At 35.5% G+C, this 27,718-nt stretch overlaps 1 protein-coding gene and 1 pseudogene across 3 annotated transcripts in view; one reads left to right on the top strand and one right to left on the bottom strand.

Annotated features, from left to right (window-relative positions):
• Positions 1 to 27,718, bottom strand: part of LOC121734084 (acetylcholine receptor subunit alpha-like 1) — a 269,037-nt gene that overhangs the window by 218,067 nt on the left and 23,252 nt on the right. The window lies entirely within an intron of this gene.
• Positions 21,465 to 22,140, top strand: LOC121734085 (annotated as a pseudogene).

Here is a 27,718-nt window from a genome sequence, read left to right as displayed (position 1 = left end):
ACAGTATAAGTACGATACTCTGAATCGATAAATAAAAATTCATTGTTACAGAACATTTCCAGAGCATACCGCACAACGAAAAAACAACTCATAATAATAATTAAAAACAGCTATCCTTTCAGCGAAACAAAATATTGACAATACGGCATTCAAAAGTCAAAAACATAATGAAAACAAGACGGACCCGTATTGTTAAAAGTTGAAAGGTTAACAAAAAAGTATCCAAATCATTTATCATTGAACTAGTGGGGCGGAACGGGATATGGCTTGGACATTTTCTGTTTTTTTTTTTCGCCTCGCTTTTGTTTTTTTTTTCGCATCGCTTTTCCCCGACTCGCTTTTTGTATCGCCATTTTATTACGCACCATTTATATTCTAGCGTTCACGAAAACGTATATTGGGCACACGGGATAACATCATAGGGGAATAGTCACAAAAACTATCGCCTTCAACTTATGCTGTCCCGGTACATTCAGATAATATTATGTATTTACCAAATAGGAAAACGTAGGAACATCTGAAAATTACCACCTACCTAGCAAACACCTATATAGCAAATTCCGTACATTGATAAAGTTAGTTAATTTTTTTAAAAATCTATAAACCTCTAATTAATAACAAAAACCAGCCAAGTGCGTGTCGGGCCACGCGCAATATAGGGTTCCGTAGTACCGATAATTTTTGAATTTTTTTGTATGGTCAATGAATGTACCATCGAGGAAATTGATTCCTATGCAGTTGACAGACCAACGTCATGACGTGGTCGGATCATGTCAATTTAATATTGCTAATTTTGATCTGTCGGCTGGGTTTGACGTAACGCGACCAAACTATTTAGGACATTCATCTGCATCTCTGATAGTACATTTAGCAGGTAACAACACTATTAGGAATAAGAAAGTTCACCGGGTGATCTAATTAAATAACAAATAACAAAGCAAATAATTGAATAATAAATTAATAATTACAATATTATAAACTGCTGAGGTTTTTAGCTTTACCAAAACAACAAAATTGACTTTCGTATCCTTTAAGTTCAGTTCAGTTCAGTTCAGCATCTGTTTAACTATAATAATATGTGAAAGGACCCAGGTAATTAATATTTTAAATGTTTATCCCTTATGCATAAAACTATAAAGTTCAATACTTTCAAAAACAAAGTCAATAAAGATTTAATTGGATTTCAATAAAATGAATAATTTTATTGTTTAGGCGCAAATGTTATGACAAAAAAAATCAATTTGATAATATGCATAATGATAAATTATAAACTATAATTTAATAATTATTATTGATTTGTACTCATGCAATATATTAATCAACAGACAAGTTAGACATAGATTCAACATTATTTCAGCACTTCCAGAGTTTCGGAAACACTAAAGTAATTCCCAAGTCGGTCCGACTGCACTCAATCTTCGGACTTCAAAAGTAAGTGGAGAACAGAGCGAAGTAAACAATAGCACATGGAAATTGCTGTGTATTCAAACGCTACACAGAAATTAACACAGACATGACGAATTTATTTCAATAAACGCAATTCGGTATGCGTTTTCATGAATTTTGAAAAACATCAGTTCGTTTCGGATACATTTTTTAAAGTTTTAACACGCTTTTATAAGCTTGGGCTGTATGTATGTAACGGAATCTTTGAGCATGATTTTCACCTATCAATAGTAGTTCAAATAATTCGAAACTTTGCATTATTACGAGTCAATGAAAAAAAACGTGAAACAAATGAAAAAATGTTTCAGTTTTTTAAACTATTATTTATTATAGGTTTTAAGACATTTATTCTCATAAGAATTTACATAAATTCACTTACATGAGAAAGATAATGAAGTAAAGAGATACAAACAATGTAAGTTATAGCAAACATTACAAATCACATCGAGCGAGCTAAGAACATAGATTACAATCTGTTATAATTATAAAATTAACAATTCATAACGTAAACAAAGAAAAAATATATCAATACAATTGAGGGTATTTTTATAATCGATAAGGCCAGTTGTCACAGTTTAAGTGGTTGCAGTAGACTATCCTCATACTGGATCCGATTCCGAATTATTATTTTAAGTTATAAACGGTGCGCTGTATTCATGCACCGTATGTGAGTATTTAGCATTACATTTGCTTGTGATATTACGGTGTAGCTACCGAACCGTGCGCTTTTGCCGGGCGCATATGTACCGAGCCGCTTTGTGACTGACGGCAGTCCGGCAGTCGAGACAGTGGTGAGACAGCGAGAGTACTGTCTCGCCAGTCTCGCCAATCTACTCGGTAGGTGTAATCAAGGCATTAATGATCAAAACTACTCTATGTTCTTTCCAACAACCTCCATATAGCACAACTTTACCATTTACCAATTTGGATCTAATTACTTATAATTAGATCCAATAATTGGTAAATGGTAAAGTTGTGCATCTGCACAAGCAAATGTAATGCTAAATACTCACATACTGTTTTTATCGATAGTTTTACTACAAATCGAGTAATGATTATTGTGTGGACCGCAAAACTCACAGCTCGAAGGCTCGTATCGAGCGCTCGAAGGCTCGTATCGAGCGCTCGAAGGCTCGCATCGAGCCAGTTCGATGGAATCAAAATATACAGGGTGTAACAAAAATAAGTGATAATACTTTAGGGTGTGTACGTGTTCCTTGTAGAGAGTTCACTGTGAAAGTAGCAGCGCTGAAAGACCAAAATTTTTTTTCACTTTTGTATGGGGAAACTCGTGACGCTCGGGCCCATACAAAAGTGAAAAAAAAAGTTCGTCTTTCAGAGCTGCTACTTTCACAGTGAACTCTCTATAAGGAACACGTACACACCCTAAAGTATCATCACTTATTTTTGTTACACACTGTATATCGATTTAGAATAAAACTATCGAGCAATGCTGAATGTGTGGACGAAATCCCGAGCCGCGGGTTTTGTTGGACGTTATTGCTCGATCGAGCAAAACCGTATGTGAGTACTTAGCATATTATTAAGAGGATACCACAGCAGCTAGAGAAATGAAAAAAAAGTACGTGTAATATCTATAGCTGTCTCCCTTACCTCAAGCCTATACCGCAGAACGCGATAGAGACAACTGCAGAAAATCCAGAAAATCAACGATTCGTTGTCCCCTGATTCCTTCTCCAAAACTTAACCGATTTAAGTACTTTTTTCATTAAAGATTAAAAAAAGGCTTGAGCTGTGTTCCTATGTTTTGCTTTTTTTGTATAATCTATCCAAATCTGTTTTCTGGACGTTTGAACACAGTGGAAAATCTGGCCATTTTTTTGGGTTTTTGAACGTTCATATCTTATTTAATAATTAAATTATGAAAAAAAGGAAAACATAGGGACATTGTATTAGTGGCCGTAGATATTTAGGAAAAAAATTATAACTCTACTAGCATTATCCAGGGAGGAAATAGGGGACAGCGTTTGTATGGGAAAAATGGCGGTGTGGAATCCTCTTAAGTGTCATCGCGACCGCGCCGCTATTTAAATAAATCGTTACATACAGCGCTTGTGATCTCGCGGAGTAACCGCTAAGTCGCGTGATCGGGCGGGCACTTATAAATCCCTCCTAAAATTATGTGCAATTACTGTAGGAAAAACGAATGTGCATACTAAGTTAAAAAGGTAAAATTGGATATAATATGTACACACGAGAATAGTAAGCTAATACTTTGCCTTGAAAATATACACCATGTATCTAGAATCTTCGACTTTAAACTGCAGTTTAAATGCTAAACGTAGGAAGATGGAGCAATAAATTCTAACGTCACTATATAGAATGAACGGTCTGAGTTACAACCCACAACCTAACGAAAGTCTAGAACCTTGTTATTCAGTTATTTTAAAGATTTTCCTTGAATACCTTTATGTAATACTAGCTGACCCGGCAAACGTTGTTTTGCCATCTAAATTATTTCTAGTATCATTATAAAAAGGAGATAAAAACCTATTCTCAGGTCTAACAAATGTACACACAAAATTTCATTAAAATTAGTAGAACCGTTTTGGAGGAGTTCGCGTACAAACACTGTGACTATTTTATATAATATTAGAAGTACGTTGTGCCGAAGCGGTAAAACGCTGGAACGTACTGTCGCCAGCAGTATTTCCGGCGAATACGTCATCCAAACCTTCAAGAAAGAGCGTATTCCTAAAAGGCCGGCAACGCATCTGCAACTCTTCTTATGTTGCGAGTGTCCATGGGCGATGGTAGTTGCTTTCTACGACGTGACCAATGTTACACAAACTTGGGCTTCCATGCACATTTAAAGTCTAAAATTAGCCAAATCGGTTCATTTGTTCTCTACTTTTAGCGATACTAACAAAATTAAAATTTATTTTTAGGGTTCTGTACCCAAAGGGTAAAAACGGGACCCTATTACTAAGACTTCGTTGTCTGTCCGTCTATCTGTCTGTCTGTCTCCAGGCTGTAACTCAAGAACGGTAATAGCTAGAGATTTGAAATTTTCAGCGACTATGCATATTTGTTGCCGCAGTAACAACAAATACTAACAACAAAATAAAATTAATATTTAACACTGCAGTACACGCGTGGACTACCATGGTAGACGAGGGTCACTTTTTCAGTGATATTTTTTCAGTAAAACTCGCTAGAAACTTGCCATTCCAGGTAATCCTCGTTTGATAAATTTGACAAAACCTCAGTACCTCCTGTCACCTTATAGTCAATGGAAATTATAGATATTTTGCATCAAAAACGCTGGACTACCATAGTAGTCCGCGCGAGTATTGGTGTACTAAATTCAACCAAGTGTGTTTTTTTAAATTATCGATTTATAACCTTTCTATTGTTTATGATTGCAGTGTTTTTTTTTAATTATCGACCTTTTTATTGTCTATGATTGCATATTTTATACATTCACACTAAAATACGTTTATGATAATTTGATTACAAACACTAAAACTATTTTTTTATAAGATATAGTGACCTGTACAGATTGACGTCGTAACCATATTATGACTAACCAGAAACATTGGAAATCTCACCAAATTGCAATAATATAATCAACAAATTATTAAAAAAATACATATTTAACTAGTGCTAAGTATTTAATAAATAAATAAATAATCTATTTTGTAGTTTTCACAATGAAAACTTAGCGCCATTAGTGCTGGTTGTGTAATTTCCCCGTCAGGCTTTTGATGTGAATTTTGAAATGGAAAATTGTGATCTAAGATGGCTGCTGTAACAAAATAAGCGATCGAGGGTAATACAAGTGACAAATATTGACCAGTTTTGTAAACCTCAGTCTAGGAGTCACACTTGTATGAAAATGAGCTAATCCGGTGTGTTCTGAAGTTTAGGGTCGTTTATTCTTGGAAAAAAATAATCAAAATATAGAAATAATTGAGTTTTTAAACAGAAGAAATAACTTATAAGTATTTTATGTTGAAAAGTTCAGTATTTTTTAAGCATCCAACACGATTTAGCCCCACTGATATGACGTATGGGGCAATGTCAATGCTGCATGTTAGCCGAAATTTGATCGCCAAGAAAGTGGTGGTAGATTTGTCGTTTCTGGTTTTATTCTGACCTATAAGTAGGATCGTATCTTGAATAACATAAAACAAGCAAAAGTCTAACTTATTTTAGTGTCACATTAGGAATACACATCTTTGATTTCACCAGTACGATTTTTGTCGCATTTTCATAGAAATTCACAAATTTGTTGATTTTTCAGTAATTTAATAATTAATTAAATATTTTTTGATTTTAAAAGTAAGTTAATTAATTATATTTTTGATTTTATTTGTCATTTTAATTTAATAATAATTATTATGAAAACAATTAAGATTTTTAGATGGCCTACCATGGTAGGCCACGCGAGTACTGGTGTAAAAAAAGGGGCGCGTGTACTGCAGTGTTAAGGAGGGCTCCCATACTACAGCAAACGGATTTTTTGGCTTTTTTTTGCTCTATATCAATAATGACAACAAGTAGGTACTTGATTTTTTCTCAAAGCCCTTAGTTATATGTGTACTTTAATATTTAATAATAATTAATAATATTAAAATAAAGCAAAAATTTAAGGGGGATCCCATACAAAAAACACAACTTTTGGCTTGATTTTGCACTATAATGGTACGGAACCCTTCGTGCGCGAGTCCAACTAGCACTTGGCCGATTATTATTTATACAAACGGGTTTGTAATAGCCTTTTAATCCCCAAGCGGCCGGATCCGGCCGCCACAGATTATACTGCAGCCATTCCGTCTACACCCAAGCGGCCGGATGTGGCCGCGCTCTTTCGTTCGATTGAATTACGTATTTCGTTGACTTAGAGACTACTTTTGTATGAAGAAGTTTGGTTAGTTATGATCTACGATAAATTTGCCACATTCTGAATGCAAAATATTATACAATCTGTGGTCGACGAATATTTGTCAGTCATTTGAAAATCGTGAATTTTTCGTGTGTGTTCTGCCATGTTGTGTTGTTTGTTTGATATTATTGATGGATTTAACGAATGTAAGTAGTAAAATAGTTTAATTTATTAATAATAATTTATAAATAGTTTTAGATAATCATTTGAAAGAAATACTTACATCGTACTAACTTCTAGTTTACACGAGAAAATTTGGTTTTTATTTATGTGATTTGAACGCGATTTGTTTAATATTTTTGTAAACAATTGACGTTAAAAGCGTATATTATCGTGTACAAAACGATTTAGATCCTAGTAATAGTATATAATAGTATCGTTTTAGTAAAATAATCAAGATAAAAATTACCTATTTATAACGGCTTTTTGCCGGCCGCGGCCATTTTGAACTTTATTTGTATTGCACTAAGGACGAAGTTTGCTTGTGTATAATACCAAAACCGGTTTTTATTACTCTTATCTCTTATCTGTTTATTGATAACAAGTTAAGTTATTTCAAAGAATTGTTTACATAAACAGTTTGTATAGCTCTGTGTTATTGAGATTATAATAATGTATTAATATATTTGTTGCGAAATAGTTAGAAACATAGATTTCAAAGTTTACAGTGATGAGACGAATATCACATCTGACTAAATACTATATTATGATGGCTTGATAGATAGAAAATTTAACATAATTATATTGTAATATTTTTCACACAAACATAAAATATGGATTAGATGTAAGGTTATTACATTATTTGTACAAAGAGGGTAGGCTGGGTGCCATTTTTTTTTTTGCAAACCACGTACCCTACATTTTTGCAAAGATTTTGGCACTTACTGAAGGGATAGGAGGAAAGTGATAATAAATAACAACACTGTACTTATTACTGCACTAACCTTTAACCAATTGTAAAGCTTTTTTTTTTCTATGAAATAAGGGGGCAAACGAGCAAACGGGTCACCTGATGGAAAGCAACTTCCGTTGCTCATGGACACTCGCAGCATCAGAAGAGCTGCATGTGCGTTGCCGGCCTTTTAAGAGGGCATAGGGCAATAGGGGATGGTAGGGAAGGGAAGGGAATAGGGGAGGGTAGGAAAGGGAATAGGGTAGGGGATTGGGCCTCCGGTAAACTCACTCACTCGGCGAAACACAGCGCAAGCGCTGTTTCACGCCGGTTTTCTGTGAGAACGTGGTATTTATCCGGTCGAGCCGGCCCATTTGTGCCGAAGCATGGCTCTCCCACGTATAAAATATTATGTTATTAGTAACACTATTTAAAAAAATCTTCCTATGGGATATACCAACACGTATTTTCTTTTATGAAAACAAAACTCTTATCTTGTATCCTTCCGTGATTAATTTGATTTCATGTCAACGTGGGGTCTTGACCCTTGTCCAGGTATTGTGAAAAGCCTTCTGCCAGCCCCGTTCGTGCTGTGGAATTTATATCAACAGCGTAATGAAAGGGATCTTCTGGAAGTGCGTGTGTGCGTGTGCGTGTGTGTGTGTGTGTGTGTGTGTCTGAAGAGATAAAAATGTGGTACAATTTGTAATGAACATCTACTAACCCCAAAAGAAATACTCAAAGGCTTATAAAATATTTTGTTTTATAATTTTGACAATATAATTGAAAAAAAAATATATAGACATCACTATTAATAGGTAGTATAAATGTAGAATTAGTTTTGGTAAGCATTACGGCCTGTTTCACGACTTCCTGATAAGTGTGGTTAGGCAATCCACAATTTATCTGACAGATACTCCATACTCTATCTGTCATGTAAGTTGTGGATACTTTCCGGCACTTATCAGGAAGTGGCGAAACAGCCCCTTAGTGTTACAAAATTAAAAGCGAGTCTTATTTCGCTACGTTCAAGATTGTGCGTTAAGGGGGCGACTTACCCTAAAGTGTCGAGTTTATAATTCATTTTTATACTTGAAAATAAGCCCCGAATTGTTTCATTTTCTAAAATTAGATACTACATTATATTTCCGAGAATTCGATCTGAGCAAAAACACGATATCTTAATTTTTTTTCGATAGAACAAAATCACGAAAATGCATAGCTAATTTTCACGAATTTCATTTATTGCCATAACCGTGCATTGAACTAAGTTAATATTTTTACACATTGTATAAAATTCTATCATTGAGAGATCGATCTAGCGGATTTTTAAAATGTTGTATATCTATCGAGTTATTGGGAAAAAACTAATTTGGCGATGAATCCGCGTCGTTCTTTTTCACCTGGCATATGAAAGACGGGCGTGAGTGTGAAGAGAGAAGAACGATGTTTGATTTTTTGTGTTAGTCGCCCTCTTAATAATCGTATTAAGCGCTTTAACATTTTGTCAAGTTTACAATTCATTTTCTCGGAAAGGTCTCGAAAAAACTTGTAAGTAGAGCGGCAATCAGATAAAATTTAAGAAAAAACTTTTTAGAATAAATTTTATGAAGAACTCGAGTAGCGGGCGAAGTTTGCGCTTAGTAGAATTAAGGGAGGAAAGTTTTTCGATTTTTGTAAATAAATCTCAGTTTTTTATTCTCATAAATAAAATGTTGTGAGATTATGAATACGTTTTGGAGTTGACAAAATACGGTCCTCTAATTTGCTTGTACAAATATATAGTAACTAGCTATTTGACCGAGCTTTGCTCGGTATTCGATATAACAGGAATAAAATGGCATTTTCTAAAAATGATTCCTAGCTAGATCGATTTATAGCCCCCAAAACCCCCTATATACCTACTAAATTTCATGAAAATCTTTGGAGCCGATTCCGAGATTCCAACTATGTATATAATTATATTGCTCGAATTGCTCGTTTAAAGATATAAGATATAGGTAATTATAGGTACCTACTGCCAATTTTAGTACTTTGCTCTTTTTAACACATCATTTTATAGCCTGTATGTTTTATAGTACATTATGATATATTATGTGCTTAGATGATTTAAATCAATTAATTATTTTTTTTCTTGCAAGTTACAGCTATAAATTTCAATTTTCAAACTGAGGGTACTATCTGGTCTCTGTCAAAATATACGATGTGCCATAGTACCAGCAGTACTATGGCACATCGTATATTTTGACAGAGATCTATGTCAAACAAAGTAGACCACGGTCCACGGGGAAGGACTATTTTGTTTGCGGATAATTGTTGTAAATATTTTTTTCAAGAGGCCGGAGCGGAACCGAACGTCTAGTATTATTATAAGTATACGAAAATCTTATTAAAAACCTATTCGTATCAGTCCCGTATTACTTCCTACACAAACTTTGTAATACAGAGAACATAATGTTACAATTCTAACACGAAAAGTTTCATGACACAACTTCCTCCATTTTCTTTCATAACAAGGCCCAGGTAAGTTTCCACCGAGTTCGCATATAGAAAAATTATGGGGAAAATACAGATTCTTGGAAAGGAAAAATACGGGTTCAATAACAGTATTTTCCCTTTACTAAAATCCAAATTGTGAATCGAGGTTTAATGTTAATATATTATATACATATCAATGGCCCCAACGAATAAACGTGCAAGAGCTCTTACCCAAAAAAAATTTTTTTTTTATTTTTCGTTTGCAATTTCGTTTACACCTATGTAAATTTTTTGGAATTTTTTTGACTTAAAATAACGATTTTATAGCAATGTAGACCTTTATTGTAGGGAAAAAATAATAACATATATCGCATTAATAATAAAACATGCGCTTATTGCAGATTATTTGTTTATTTGAGTTCACCAGAATAAACGTGTTAAAACAATCTGGCGCACGTGTCTATCCTTTCCTTTGGGTTATAACTCTTGCACGATTATTCGTGTAAAAATGCAAGTGACTTTTATGAGTGATGCCTCATTGCAGATGAAGAAACTTTAAATTTAATAATCACAGCTATTCTATTATCTTTTACTAATTTCTCTTGTCTTCTCTGTTTTCTTAAAGGTTATTCGAATAGCTATTGTAAAGTTTATCAGAAGAGCTGCTGGTGAGTTGCCGGTCTTTTTAAGAGCAAATACGCTCTCTTTTTGAAGGTTTGCAGGTCGTATAGGTCCGGAAATACTGCTGACTGCTGAAGACTGCCATTTATCAAAGTTATGAGGATGGTATATTTTTACGTGGAACGATGGCGAAAAGTTGCAGGAGGTATGATTACAAACAATTCCTCAGAGCACTACCCCTGTGATACAACCGACTGAGGCTGCAGAGTGAAGCTATTTACATCTCGGCGTAATTCCAAGGGGTTCAGCCTGTTTGAAACATTATGGCAGTCAACAATTCGAGCGGCCCTTTCGATTAGTTGGTATTTTGGGGCCCAGAGATTAGAACAGTATTTTATATAAGGCCAAACCTACATCTTGTAGAGTTGCAGTCATTGGTCCAGACTGAAACACTGTCTCGCCTGTTAAGAACACCAAGATTTTTCGAGGCTAACTTGGCATCACCCTCTAGATGACATCGGAACTGGACTTCGCTCGATATGTTTACTCCAAGTATTTCAATCTTAGGAGGGGATTGTGAAAGAGGTGCCCTGAAAATGATGATATACGACCATTGGTAACTTTTTAGTTGTGAACGGGCAGAATTGATGGGGTTGAATTGGACTTAGTGTCGTCTTGGTTTGTAGTTGGAAGGATTTGAGCAGTCACCTTTTTTGGGGATCGGGTACACTAAGGCTGTCATCTAAGAAGCCGGGACAATGCCAGAAGGGTAGGAGAACCGAAAACGACGCGTTAAGACCGGAGCCAACTCTAAAGCACACTTTTTCAACACAATAGGAGAGTTTCCGTCAGGCCCACTCGACTTTTGGATATCAAGAGCACGCAGGGCTATTCACTTTGGGCGCTGATGTAACCTAATATCCGACATGATGCCCCTGCAGTGTGGTATTGTCGGCGGTTTTTATCTCAAGGTCATCGAGGGTCGAGTTTGACGCAAAGAGCTTACACAGAAGATCGTCTTTGTATTTTGCGTCGTGGGCTAACGATCCATTTCTTACTTGTAGGGATGGTAGGATGGCTTTCAGAAATATCCTTCAATAGCTTAGTCCAGGGACCAGAATTCACGGGTTCCCAATGACGAGAGCATGGCTCAGGGAAAAAAAAATACGTGGAATAACCATGCAACATTTCACTGCACTTGTTAAAACTTCATTTATGAGACGAATAAACGTACATTGTTACAATAGTGTTAACGAGTCACATATTAGTCACTAGAATAATAATTTAATATGGTTTTTCTTAAATATGTGGTAAACGGTTAATGTTTGATTTTTAATAAATATATGAGCTGAAAGATATATTTTTTTACCTTTAAATTGATTATACATTATATTTGTCTATTTATTATGTAGTCAAAGTTATGTGGTTCCAAACGTTTTTTTGTCTTCCTGAAAAGTTGTCTTTTTTCGATTGCACGTTTATTCGTTGGGGCCATCGATATATAAAATGTCAATGTCAAAATTATTGTCAAATTTTTTTAGGAATTTCTGTGCCTCGTTAAATTCCACGAATTTTGCGGAATAATATAAAAGAACAAAATAACCTACATAAAGACAAAATTTCATTATGCTAGGAGAGCTCAATCTTTAGTAGTAGTGTAATCTAATTATAGAGGACATTATTTTAATTGCCTTTTGCCTATTCATCGTAAAACTACATTTTTAAACAAAAAAGGCAATTAGAGAATGGTCTTCCCAGTCATTCACTAAACTTGAGCCTCTAGAGCGTCGGAAAGTAATAAATAAAATTTGTTTCCGGGTAAGTAAATTTATAAAACGTGATCCCGAAGGACAAAGGCACAAAGGACAAGATATTGTGACATGCTCTCGCTCGGATGTTTAATGAATTTTGCCCCAAATTTGTTTGTTCGAGGGTGGTTTGGGACAATTTGGGTATAGGAATTGCATTTAGGAAAAATGTAGTGTACTTAAAGCTTGCAGACTACGCTATAATGGCTGGTTTACACGTATTTAGTTGATCAGCCTTAGTAGACAAGTGGCAAGCGATTATCGTAAACGCTAATAAAAAGTATGCGATTTGACATAAGTCATCGCTTCGCTAGCAAATACTAATGTCAAATCCCATACATTTTGTGGCGTAGGCGTTGGCGTTTACGATAATCACTTGCCGCTTGTCTAGGCCCTAAGTATAGATAACTAAATTTTAACTTAATTTTAAGTTATTAATTGCGTGTAAATACAAAATTTAGTAGCAAGTTAAAATTTAGTTAAGTAGGTATAAAGTCATAAGTTAAATTTTAGTTGAGTTCTTATCTACTTAATACATGTAAACCAGCCATAATATAATGTATGTAATAGTAAGCCAGCCCATACAAGTATTATAAATGCGAAAGTGTATCTGTCTGTCACCTCTTCACGCCAAAACCGCTGAACTGATTTTGCTGTTTGATATGGAGTCCCGGAAAAGTACTGTCAGAGAAGTTGATTCCTATGCAAATCGGGGACCTGAGTAGTTTGGTTGCGTTACGTCAAACCCAGCTGACAGATCACAATTAACATTGAATTGACATATTCGACCAAATAACGTTGGTATGCCAATTGCATAGGAATCAACTTCCTCGATGGTACATAGGGGTGTTCCCCCGCGATAAATATATCTAATGAATTCGTGATTTTTTTCGGGAAAACTGACTAGCGAAAAAGGGAATATCAATATTCGGATAAATATTATATCTAGACACGCGGTAGCGTGTGAAGCCAAGTCAAGTTCCAGCATGGCGAGCAGCACCGTGTGTAATATTACACGAATCATTTGCAGCTACTTTTGACCCCCTCATAATTCAGAAACTATTTCACATAAACGTTTCAATTAATTAAAATGTTCAGTAACTGTATGCAATGACTGATGTAATGAAAACTGACCAAGTTAGATCTAATCTACTTTAAGATCTCACGTTATTTCAATAACATCAATTGTTATATATATTCAATAAAGCAAAGAAATATACTCTATTATTAGTTCATAATGTTATTTGGTTCCTATACGTATACAAATTTCTATTTTCTATAGAACTTGGCACTCATTTAGATTTCCATCCTTTTTACGGCGTAGGTCATAGACATGTTGTATGGAACTTGGCTCTCCATTTTTACATTTATGTTTTTGGTGGGATATTTTATTACAAAACTTTTATCAATAAGCAAACAATGTTCGCAAAGTATTTGCATATACCACTGTCAATAGACATTAAAATTGGTCGCTTATTTTCACAGAATCTATAATTAAATCAGTTTCAATTTAATTAATAATTGTTAAAATAAAATACTGTCGGATATCAAATGATAGATTTGCGCATTAACATAATGCAAATGTGTATCGCAAATATAGGCAAATAGTGACTTTTTGTGCCTGAAAATTTGAATTAATTTTTGTTTTTTGTGATAATTTTGGAACAAGCTATTAATTAATCAATTGTAATATTATTATTGAGCACTTTAGATACAAATTAGAATTTATTATTAAGACCTCGTATAGGGGAGGCCGATCCATCCGTTCGGACTGACGAGATATTATGTTGTAGGCCACCCTAACCAGACTAAATGTGTGTGTATGTACAAGACATTCTGTTAAGTCGGTCGGACCTGCGATCAGTTTGAATGGACCGACCACTGGGCACAGATGGGCCTTCTTATAAATCAAAGCCTTTAGAAAAAAAAAAAAAAAAAAAAAAGATACAAAGCCGATCATAATAATATTATTATGTCGATACTAGATGTCATGCGCAACTCTGCTGCGCCGAAATACGTTTATCGCGCGGGAACCGTAAATTTTGCCACTCCTATGTCCTTTTTTATGAAATAAGGGGCAAACGATCAAACGGGTCACCTGATGGAAAGCAACTACCGTCGCCCATGGACACTCGCAACATTAGAAGAGCTGCAGATGCATTGCCGGCCTTTTAAGAGGGAATACGCTCTCTTCTTGAAGGTTTGCAGGTCATATAGGTCCGGAAATACTGCTGGTGACAGTTCGTTCCGGAGTTTTACAGTGCGCGGCAGAAAGTTACATGAAAAACGCACGAAGGAAGACTGACACTCATCAAGGTGATGAGGATGGTATATTTTTTGCATGGGACGATGGCGAAGAGTTGCAGGAGGTATGATTCCGAACAATTCCTCAGAGCACTCCCCGTGATACAACCGATAGAGGATGCAGAGTGAAGCTATTTACATCTCGGCGTAATTCCAAGGAGTTCAAACTGTTTGAAACACTATGGCAGTCAACAATTCGAGCGGCAGTTTTCTGGGTCTTGAAGTAACTTTATACCTGTCATCTAAATCGGTTCAGCGGTTTAACTGTAAATAGGTAACAGACACACGCATTTACATATTTTATATTAGTAAATAAAAGAGCAAAAACTCTTTGTCTGCCTCCCTCACAGTAACATCACATTTCGTCGCTAAACCGTATGCACCCATTTTTACTTCATTCTCGAGAGTCGTCTACCGACACGTTTTCCTATTAACAATATATGGTACTGATACAAAGCAAGTGCTTATGGAGCCTGTAAAATTCTAAATAAGTTCCAGAAACTTCGCTCCCACATCACGTCCCCGTGATAATGTATACGGAGTTGTAATAAAATGTTGCGTTACCTGTATTACGCGGGCCGTGTTTGGGGTATTTTATTTTGAATATTTATGAAAAAGCGGCATTTTAGGGCGCATAAAGACGAGGCCTTTATATCGCTGTTAGATTTTTGTTATTCAAATGCGCGAGGTTGGAAATAAAACAGCTTTAATATGTTTTAAATTAAGCTCCTTTATTAGCCTTTTTAGCAACAATTTGAAACAGCAGAGCTTTGTTTTTGGCTACTTTTCTAAAGCCGTGGTATACGGGGAATGATCTAGCAATAAAAATGGTAAACACTGGCCATTTAGTCGAAACTTTTTCGTTTTCACTTGGTTATAGAACCGAAGATCAAAATGTATGGAATTGACATAAGACGAGTCGAACGTCAACGTCATATTAACGAACGCTTATGTCAATTCCATACATTTTCATCGGCGATTCTATAACGAAGCGAAAACGAAATAAATTTTGTTCACCCCCTGGTTCGTTAATGTTCCATTACGATCAATGCGGCAAGCGACCACGACCGACAAATAATAATCTTTATATTAATATGCGAGCGAAAAACTTTGGATCCCTTTTCATGAAAAATGGGGAAACGTAGGTGATTGAAATTTTGCACAGTAATTACAGTTTATATCGTGAAGGAGTGCATCGAGCTAATATTGTTTTGAAATTATGTTTTATCATACATTTTTTTTTAACAAATAATACATTAAGTACACACACTACAACGCGCACACTACCATGTTTTGACTGACAAGAGAAGAATTATACTCCTTTGTTTATGGTTGAAGTCTGCTGTCAAATTAAAAATGGATTGTTGTTTTTTTTTTATTATTAAATCTGAAATAGTCAATACTTTAAACAGGGAGCCAAATGAAGATGATAATTAAAAATTTCGACCATTGGGTGATCTCTAGTTCAAATAAAATGCCACCTTACGGACGAGGTTATAGGTTTCATTTTCTACCAACATTGGTCTAGCGACCCATACTGCCGCTGCTTTGTAGCAGTGTAGAGCAAAATTAAACCTTCCTACGTCGTTATAAAGTGCAATTTCCTTTGAATTTTTGTCGGTCGCGGTCGCTTGTGGCAAAAATCGGAAAACAACCTTTGCGTTACAATATGCTAAACTTAAAAAAGGTATATTTTTGTGACTCATTTTCTGGTTCGGACTATACCACAGAATATAATATATTAGTTGTACCAAACTATACAACATGACTGGTGAGACGTCATGTTCAATACTTAAGGAGAGTATACTCTGTACTCGATTCTCATATAATTATGTAAAAAAATTAGGTACTTAATTTTTGACCGAATTTTCTTCTAAATAATTGAATCATGGACACTAAGTAAACTACGCGGCTAGGCAAGTAGGCATACTATGCGGCCGGCGCATAATCACCATCAAAATACAAAAAAAAATAACTTTAAACTACATTTACTCAGTGATCGATTGTTTTTTTCATCTAATATAATAGCCAAATATCACGTCCTCGGGTACTGAACATGTCTCACCAGTCATGCAGTAGACGTTGAAGAGAATTATACTGCCTCACTTGTTGTTCGTATAAAATAAAAGAAGGAAACAAGGCTCAGCTTATCGAGATGCAAATGTATGCAGACAATAAAATTATTGTATGGTGAATTAATTGAGCACGAAGTGTTATGTAATTACACGTATATCTTTTATTTTAAAAACTAAATGTAAAATATTATCCTACAAAATTATTTTTAAGACTTTCCGACAGATTTTTGTGCGACGGGCAGACTTTTGACTTAAAATATTACAATGCTTAACTTTTTATTATTTAAAATCGCTTTAGTAACAATCAAAAATTTTTTTTAAATCGCATATTATCACTTTTTCACAGGATAAGAGAGGATATTAGACTTTTTAATTAAAATGTAGTCTTATACGAAATTTCGCATTTGATAAAAACTTTTCTACTTTATTTTGCACAAAACATAATTTCTATTTGAACCACATTGTCAGAGCTCACCCTAGTATATATCCGACAACCTGAACACTTTTTTTTTTTTTTTGACCTGCGACCCTTGAGGATCTATTGTGACTCCTTCGCATTAGAGTACCGTCCCCAACCCAATGCTGCTCATAAATTGAACGATGTGGTTGGGGTTGGTGCCACGAATTTCCTCGGTGGATGTGTATTCGTAGCAACCAAGGTGTAGTAGAGCAGGGCAGTCAAGGAGAAGGTGTATGGGTGTTTCAACCTCCTCCTCGCAGAATCTGCAAGTCATTGAGCTACTAACACCTATTCTGTTAAGGTGCTTATTAAGCTTGCAGTGCCAAGTTAGGCTTCTGGTAAGGATTCTTAATTGATTCCTACCCATGGTGAGCACTATTCCTGACAGTTTCTTGTTGAAGCCAGAAATTTGTGCCTTAGAGTGTTCAAGGCCAGGGGTCTCAACCCATTGCTTCCTGCTCAGTTTGCGAACCCATTCCTCGAGCACTTGCTTTGTGGTACTGGGAGATATTCCACAGACTGGTTCTGGGCCATATATGAGACTCTCAGTCCCAAGCCTAGCCAGTTCGTCCGCGGTTTCGTTACCGGGGACGTTACTGTGGCCCGGGACCCATACTAGGCGTATTTTGTTGTCCTTTCCTAGCATGTTCAACGTCTCAATGCATTCCAGAACCAATTTTGACGAAACTTCTGCAGCAGTCAGTGCTTTAAGTGCAGCTTGACTATCAGAGAAGATAAAAATATTTTTGTTAACTAGTGCCATCTCTAGGCTTTCTAGTAAGCAACCGATGATTGCGAAAACCTCAGCCTGAAACACGGGCGCAAACTCCCCCAAACTGACATGTTTGCCTCTTGGGGGCCTGCCTCCGTAGAATCCAGCTCCCGCACGATTGTCTTTCCTTGATCCATCCGTGAACCAAACTATATCGCTAGGGCGAACATCGATTGGGATTTTTTCTTCCCAGTCCTCCCTGGCAGGTATAAGAACCTGATATTGCTTCGAAAAGCTATGCACCTTGATCATGGCATCTGATGGCATGTCCATGATGGGTGATTCACGAAGAGACTGTTCTAGCTGTCTAAATGGGGTGGAGGCCCAATTTGTCCTGCCCGCCGTCCTGGCCCTGAGAGCCGCCTTTCTGGCCTCCATCTAAACAAGCAGAGGAAGCGGAGTTAGGTTGATCAGGGCCTCGAGGGAAGCGGTGGGTGTTGACGAGAGCCCACCCGTGATTATTAGGCATGCCAGTCTCTGAACGCTGTTCAGATTTTTACGACAGTTTACTTGTTTAGCCTTTTTTTGCCACACTAACTTTTGTGGTACACTTTACGGAAAACTATTGCGCCTATTGCATAATATTAATTAATTTTTATTTTAACATTGTGATTTTTATTTATATGTAGATATATTATCATCGGTCAATCAAGGTTTATATGGTTACTTTTAAATTATAAAAAAAAACTACTTTAAATATACCACGCAGAAAAACGACGCGAGCCTTCACACAGCTCGGCTTTAATTGTGGCTTTAACTAGTTTATTTAAAAAAAGTATAAATTGAAAATTCTAAGATCTAAGCAAACACACAGTCAGACAGTGGAACGCAACTTTATTTTATACTAAATAGTACCTAAAACCTAGCTATAGCTAATAAAACGAGATGATACCCACGCAAAATAAAATGTACGCAATAAAAGAAAAGCCCTAATTGGTCGGAGCCAGCCACCAAATGTATCGTATAATAACGTAATATGTAATGTAATTAAATTTTATCTCATTAATGAATTGGGTTCGGGTTTGTTTCAATAGGCCATAGGACCGTCCACAAAATCAACATTACCAAATTGAATCGCCATGATCGCGATAGCACCTGAGGCGATGCTATCGCCAAAGAGTAATAGGAACCTTTTACCTTTATTCTCGTTAATTCCGAAAACGAAACAAAATGTATTGACTATTGATGCTGTAAAGGAATTTATTGTTTTATGCGCTTATGAGTGTTTTTGTTAATTAAATGATAGTATCTGCATTTTTTGAATATGTACTTAAAATTACTTATATTAATCGTAATAAAACCATTAAGGTATTATGCGAAGTGAAAGTACAAGACGTGACAAATCTACAATGATTTTATGGCCCCGACGATAGCCGAGGATCATATTATTATTGAGATGCTGGCGTGAATGCAATAATATTTCTCTCAAAATTACAAATACATTATGTAAGCCATACACGCTACGGTCTACCGGAGGTATGCCTGCGCAGACTCAAAACCTGTATTGATCTTCGATTTTGCGCCGGTCGCCTGCGCAGGTATTGCATGGCAGGCAGCATGTATGGAAGGCATTCGTTTTCTTTTCCGATATCACTGATATTTGGATGGTTTTGATAGAAAGACGTTAGCGTAGAAATATGGCAAAAATGTCCAGTTTTATCTCATTTTATCCACATGCCAAAAAGCCTTGCAGAATTGTATCACTTGTAGAATATAAGTAAAAGAAAAATAAAAAAGTTGATAGAAGTCACATTTGTCGCATTGACATCTCTTTCAAGCTTTGACACGACAAAATGTAGTTCCATGTTTCATAACAAATTCTTAAGTTCATAAAATGGAGCTAGATTACTGCCTAGCAGTTCTTACATTTATTAATTCTATAGAAATGGTAATTATAATAGTACTTCTATGTCCCTACCTAGATGCAGTCACGATAGAAAAATATATGACTTTAGCCAAGGAACTTGTGCAGAGTAATCATAATACTACAAATGCAATAATAACTCTCCTCATATCAGTGGTTACATGTGGACTTATCAAGCCAATAAATACCTTAAATCAAATTAGTTATGAATATCATACAAGAACACACGAAGAACAATTAACCAGAGTCTACGAATCTACAGTTTCCTCAAGAAACTATTTGCTTGGAGCTTTTAGTGTATTTTTTCTTCTAATTATTTCTCGTCTTCTCGATTTTATTAAATTTTCAGCCAAACTACAAGATCTGTCAAATCTGATGGCTGATTGTAATTTACTGGATGTTACTTTCATACAAAATAGATTGGCTAATGCATCTTTGACTATAAGTGATTCTAAAGATATTTCTGATTATGAAGAGAGCATCACTGATACAATCATCACTGATACAATAGCTAAATTCAGTGAAACTGAGAAATCAAAAATAAAGAACTTTGTGAAGGAAGCACGTAAAATATCAAATAGTAAGAAACTTGAACGGTGCAAGAAAAATAAAGAAAATTAAAATAATGTAGCGTACATTAAAATTGATAATTTAAATAGACACGAGAAGAGCATAAAACGAATTCTAATGTTCAAAAATTCTTCCACAATGTTCAACGTGTTCAGTGCAATATTGTGCACAATTGTATTCCTGGAATCGTTCCTGATGCTGGCATTACTGAGACCAATCGAAACACCTGATGTTATAAGAGACTACTGGCATCGCCTTCGAAAACATAAGCTTTTTTCTCATTACACTTTATTTGCTATTATAGTTATCATTGGAGCAACTACTTTCCTAGATGTAGCTTATGAAAAAATTAGTTTCAAGCATATCAAAGATAGAGATATTACTGGTAATATTGTAGTGATAAGGAAAATCTACCTTTCCAAAGTATTTGTGAGCTACTTTTTATTTGTAACTACTGTTTTCTTTCTTATAGTTATAGAGAGGATGATTCAATTTCATTTGATGATAGCTCGTTTGTTGGATTTTGAGATGATGTGTCGACATGCAATTTTGGGTAGAACAAGTCAGCAAAGTATTATTAATTTATCTGATACAAAAATATAAAATTTAATGTTAACTTATATTTTGTTTGATTATTATTTTTTAAAATTTTATATTATTTTTTATTATTTAAGTTTTATTTTAATAATATTATATCTTATCGTAGTATCTTGTAAACTAGCTAAAAGCGTAGCTAAAAGCCGAGCTATGTGAGGGCTTGCGTCATCACTAACGCAAGCCCTCACTCGCTCGGCTTTTGTGGTGTGAACCTTGACTGACTGATGATAACAGTCAGTCAAGGTGTGTGGGATAGTATTGAAAATATTTTGACTATATATATTTGATAATATTGAAAATATTTTGACTATATTTCATGAAAATAAAGACTTACTTACTTACTATACTCCACTCGGGCTAACTTGTCGCTAGCGGTCATTGACTCCCTGTCAAAATTTGACATTTTCCATATAAAACCACGATAAACAATATCTGACACTTCATTGTCAATCGCGGTTTATATGGAAAATGACAAGTTTTTGATAGGGTGTCAATGACCGCTAGCGACAAGTTAGCCCGAGTGGAGTATATATCACTGTACTGCATGAAACTGTACAGATTGCACAGTGCACACTGATATTAAAAACTCAAATTTTAAATAGTACCTGTAAAGAAAAAACTTGACGTCAATGACAATTGACGTTTAGTATCAAATCAGAAATGTAAAACGAAGTTATTAAAAATACAAAAAGTTAATCTACAACAAAACAAATACAATGATATAGCATAACCGGGGATTAGCAGAATGGATGTCAGCTGCATTATCCTCTCGTGTATTAACACAAATAGCTGCGATCCTAGTACTACTCAACCCCACTCACGATGTCCGCACTATGAACAAAAACTTGCGTGGTTTCCTACAGCATAACAGATCCTGTGTTATTATTGGTCGACTCCTATATTTCATGTTCCTCTTGTATTGTGGAATATTTGTTTCTTTGGAGAACCTATTTGCGCTAATAACTGGTAAAATTGAAGATAGTGAAAAAGCTATAACCCTGTGTCGTGTGGAAAGAAATTATTTGCTTACAGGTATATCTTTGCTACTTTTGTCAGCTTCGGGTAATGCTTTATCTCTAGTAGCATATTCAGCAAAAATTCAAGACTTAGTGCTTGCACCTGGCGGCGATAGGAAAAAAATAACAAGGGCAGAATTGCACTCCGAAAGTATTCTATCCAGCCGGCTTCGAGTGAAAAGATCAGTGTCATACGAAACGATAATATTCTCGGAGGAACTGAAGAATATTATGAAAAAGTCACTTAAATAGGCTTATATAAAATTGGTTAACGCGATCAATAATTGAAATAAGTCCAAAAATCCCGAAATAAACTCGTTACTTCTCGTATCCTGTTTAATTCACGATCTATTTTGTACTGCAAAGGCGTATTTCCTTGTATCATAGCACGTAGGAAATTCTGCCAAGTATTTGGAAATTCTTTGGAATTACAACGAGGCGAGGCGACGGGAATATTCGAAGAGACAGTGCCATAAAAATAAAATGGTGCGACTAAAGGGAAGAAAATGGTGAATCGAAATATATTGTTCCGGAGGAAAGCTCAAACCTTTCTTGTAGGTTTAATCTGAAAGTATTAGGTAACAGAGCTGCTGAGAAATTCTACGCTGAAATATATATTATTATGCATGCTATATTATGCTTGGTTTCACAACAGCTCTAAGACTGTTGCTATAACCGCTCGCTGATTCTCAACACTGATGTGCGAAATGTATGAAATTCTAAGAAGCGTTTTAACCTATCAATCCCCATAATATTGTGTCTGCGATTCCCACGATCGAGGTATTAACCGAACGGCCACCGGCGGCCGCGTAACAATTGAATAGCTATTGTGTCTCTAATTCCCACGATCGAGGTATAGTTTTAAATTTTTACTAAGCAATTTGAACAAAATTTAATTTTACCTTTCACCTTTAATTTCTAGATTCATCTGGCGTAAAACATCATATTTTATTGGTGGCTGGTTGAGATAAGAAATATATTGCATTATTCAATTCTATAAAACCATAGCGTTTCAAAGCGAGTGCCAACAGATCTGATCTTAGATAAATGTAACCTAAATAAGCTTCAGCAAGCATTAACCTGAAATCCGCGGTTATCTATATCTCGGTCATCTGCAAAATATTTCGCAATGTTTGTGTTAATTTTGTATTTTCCCGCAATATATACCGCATATATTGTTCTAGCTTGAAAAAATATTATCACAAATGTGTTTGTTAATTCATCAGTCAAGAACTACTAAACTAGTTTTGACTAGCGAAAACAGAAGTTAAGGCTCTAGATCAACGCTAAGGCCAATTTATATCCCAAAAATATATAGTTCCCGTTGTATAGTATCTTTACTAGATTTTACCTACTGTGCAGTTCTTGGAACTTGTAGGCTTTTTTCATTTTTGGAACATAAAATATGATTAGGGATCAGAGCCAAATTTTTCCAGTTTTTACTTTTACATTACTAATAGTAGCCTCAAAAGATACCTATTTATTAAAAACATAGATTTTGTCATCAAAAATTCATTAACGAGCTACCAATTACAATTACAAGCCTCCACAGTCCACAAGACTGTGGAAGCTTGTAATTGTTTTTTTATAAACCATCACATAATAGCATATTTTATTGTAGCTAAATTGCCGTAAAGTGTCTCCACCACGGTAAACCGCGGATTTTGCACAATCACATATGACACATTTTCCAGGGTTCATTATTGTTTTGTACGGAACCCGATTAAACAATGGCAATATATTCACTTGGCAAACTCAAAGTCCTACTTTCAACGAAGCTCAGTTCAGAAATATGCGTAGTCTTTCGTTGGTGGTTTTGGCAAGCGTTCAGAACGGTTCGGCGCCAGTTTACTTGTATAGGCGATTTTTGCGTCGTTCTTTTATTAAGTAAAATAACATTTTCGATGGTTATTTTTTTCTGTTAAATTTTAAAAGTAAGGTGTGCGAGTTTGAATATGAATTTGAATCGTTATTATCATCATCAGCTTATTGCCAAGGTTGCAAGGGTTTTTTCCACAAACCAACATCAAAATCTAGATAGTCCTCATTCTTTAACTACCTGCCACTGAAGCTACTATTTTCCGTCCTGGGATCTAAAAGTATCTTGATTCTCAATAATTATCATCTAGATAGAGATGACAGACATACACACATTATCCATACTATACTATACTTACTAAGTATTAACTAGTTAATTAATCTATACTTCCATACTGATATTATAAATGCGAAAGTGTGTCTGTCTGTCTGAAATTTGGTATATAAGATACTTTGAGTCCCGTGAAAGGACATTGGATACTTCTTATCCCGGGAAAATGCACGGTTCCCGCGTGATAAATGAATTTTTGCGCAACGGAGTTGCGGGCGCCTTATGGTACTTAAGAGGATACACCAGGGGCTAGAGAAATGAAAAAAAAGTACGTGTAATATCTATAGCTGTCTCCCTTACCTCAAGCCTATACCGCAGAACACGATAGAGACAACTGCAGAAAATCAACGATTCGTTGTCCCCTGATTCCTTCTCCAAAACTTAACCGATGTAAGTACATTTTTCACTAAAGATTAAAGAAAGGTTTGAGCTGTGTTCCTATGTTAAATCTGGCCATTTTTTTGGGGTTTTTGACATTCATATCTTATTTAATAATTAAATTATGAAAAAAAGGAAAACATAGGGACATTGTATTAGTGGCCGTAGATATTCAGGAAAAAATTATAACTTTACTAGCATTATCCAGGGAGGAAACAGGTGACAGCGTTTGTATGGAAAAAAGGGCGGTGTGGACTCCTCTTAGGCGCTCCTCCTACGGAGATGCCGTAATTTACCGTTTTTAGAGTAGTATTAACTAATGATTTAAAACCTACAAAATTATAATAAAAACACAGCAATAATCTTCCGATTATGAACATTCCTTTCTCCGTTATTAATTTCCTATTTTTGTTTATTATACTCATGATATCGGCTTCCAAAGTAATACCAATTAATTAAATTCAAGCATTATATATTCAGTACATTATATCTCCTTAGAGTATTTACAAATTCCGTTTATTTAAACATACGCCAATAGATCGACAATTTCATTAACTACATATTATGATTTTTCGTTTGAATTTTTTTAGACCAATTTTGAACTAAGATAATTAAAAAAAAAAGGATTTTGGTGCGATCTTGTATGGTCAAGGTCGTTTGCTCAAGGGATGGCCTTGATAAATTAGTATGAACTATTGTAGTATCTTGAAAGGCGTATACATATTTACTCGTGGGCAAATTAATGTTGGTCCAGCCTACTTTAATAGGAAGTATGCATATATTAAAATATCTTTTGCCCGTAAATTTCGGGTCGGGTCGCTTTGTGTTTATTATTTATCCCTGGTACAGCGTGTTCGCTCCCCGAGGATATCTGGGACTTGGTACAGGAATTTCGGAGTGGAGTTATTCGTCGTATACGGTTCTTTAATTATATATACACATATAAATTCTTAAACAGATTTTGTTGTAGAATTTTCTACGGTTCGTGTTTATCCGCAGAGTCCAAGAATATATAAATATATAATGAAACTTGTAATACAGGAGAAGAGAATGTAGCTAGAATATATTTCTTCCGGCCTCCTTTTTTAATTTTCGCAAGTACAAACGAACAAACGGATCGCCCGTTAAAAGTGGCAAACGTCGTGGACATACGAAACGCTTGTAAAGTGTAAAGGCGTCAGACTTAAAAAATCGGCAAAGTGAGAGTTGGACTCCCGCCCGAAGGGTTCCGTACCATTATAGAGCAAAATTATTTTTTTATTTTATTTTAATATTATTATTAAATATTAAAGTACACATATTACTAAAGATTTTGTAAAAATTCAAGTAGGTACCTACCTGTTGCCATTAATGATATAGATCAAAAAAGGCCAAAAAATCCTGTTTGTTGTATGGGAAAAATTAATTTTATTTTGTTTTTAGTATTTGTTGTTATAGCGGTAACAGAATATATTATACACAATCTGTGAAAATTTCAACTCTATAGCTATTACCGTTCTTGAGTAATAGCCTGGAGACAGACAACGAATTCTTAGTAGTAGGGTCCCGTTTTTACCCTTTGGGTACGGAACTCTACAAAATATAATGAAAATTATTAGGCTTGACTTATAATTTATATGAGTCCGCGCGAACGAGCGGCTTGGCCGCTACACCGCGAGATCACAAACAACCTAAGAATGTAACGATTTATTCAAATAGCGGCGCGGTCGCGCTGTCTTTTACATATTGCTTGTGATTTCGCGGTATAGTCAGGCGTTCGGGCGGACACGTAAAACGAGCCTAAGGCTGCGTTTCCACGGAGATGTGTTGCGATGAATGTGTTTTTAAGATCCAATAGCATCGCCGCGCTGAGCGATGTCGTGGCAAGCTCACGTCAATGATGCGATTCTATTGGTTCTCAAAAACACATCCCTCGCAACATATCTCTGGTGGAATCGCAGCCTAAAGATTTACAAACCGTAAAAATAATCAAATACTTACCAAAGTTATTTATTTAACAGCTTCAAATTAATACTAAATCAAAATGGATGAGAATTTGAACTTTAATAGTATCAATAAGACAATAGTATAGTTTATACGGGCTTTAAACTTAATTTAAGGTATCAGTTAAACAAGACACGACTTAAATAACTACTCGGCGGCAACACTTAATCCCTTATCTAGGATGGATTTATACCTTAAGCGCCATTTACAATGGTACTGCAACAAGTTCAGAGAATTAACCGAAACTACGCCATAATAGGTAGTGATAGAGTTGTTTTCAGCTTGCATTATAATCGGGGTCAGAATAATTGATCGAAATTGGATACCCAGTAAAATGTGATCTTAGAAACATTTACTATTGTTTGGTTTGGTGGTGAAATTAGTATTATTATAAGAAATTAAATACTTGTAGAGCTTAGAAGTTTAGATTTTTTATCTAAAAAGATTATATCAATGAAAAAAAAATAATATTAAATAAAAAAACTACGTGAAAAACGCTGAAAATAAATTTCGCCAGCTTAACTGGAGCGAGTTGAGACAGCAACAGACATTTCTTGAAGACAAAGCGGGACAACCGTCGTCCTTCTAATGGCCCGAGGCGCGCAGCTTTAAAGGCGGTACTCGTAAATAAATGAGCGAATGTGTTTTTTTCACAAACTGATAGCTCGGGGATAGAGGGCAATGTTTCATGTGAAACTAGGTAAGATTACTACAAACCATACTAACATAATAAATGCGAAAGTGTGTCTGTCTGACTGTCTATGGACGCTTCACACCACGTCAGTCTGGCCCCGTGCTAAGTACCTGAAGGACTTGTGTTACAGGTACCAGACAACGGAAATATATTTAATATTTTTATACTTTACATATATTTAAGATTTTTATTAAATCATAAGCTGTCTGTTACCTCTTCACGCCCAAACCGCTGAACCGATTTTGTTGAATGGATACTTTTATGCTTGAAAAGTGTACGGTTCCCGGATAAACGAATTTTGAAGCAACGGAGTTTCTCACGTCATCGAGTAAATCATAAAAACATTACGATTAACAAACGAACTTTCACAATTCCCGTGTTAACGAGGATTTATTCGAGTTTGACTCCGTGACATCGCTCGGACCTCTAACTTTTTAAAAGCTCGTAATTACGGGTATTTTTGTACCAATTTTCTAACATCGTATGCGTATTTAAATAAAAATGGATTTTAAATTACGTAAGTTTTTTTTTTTTTTAAATAAATAAGCGGGCAAACGAGCAAACGGGTCACCTGATGGAAAGCAACTTCCGTCGCCCATGGACACTCGCAGCATCAGAAGAGCTGCAAGTGCGTTGCCGGCCTTTTAAGAGGGAATAGGGTAATAGGGGAGGGTAGGGAAGGGAAGGGAAGGGAATAGTTGA

The sequence above is a fragment of the Aricia agestis genome, chromosome 15 (assembly GCF_905147365.1).
Source record: "Aricia agestis chromosome 15, ilAriAges1.1, whole genome shotgun sequence".
Taxonomy (NCBI): Eukaryota; Metazoa; Arthropoda; class Insecta; order Lepidoptera; family Lycaenidae; genus Aricia; species Aricia agestis.
The sequence above is the reverse complement of the archived record's forward strand: the minus strand, read 5'-3'. Positions and strand labels throughout refer to the sequence as shown.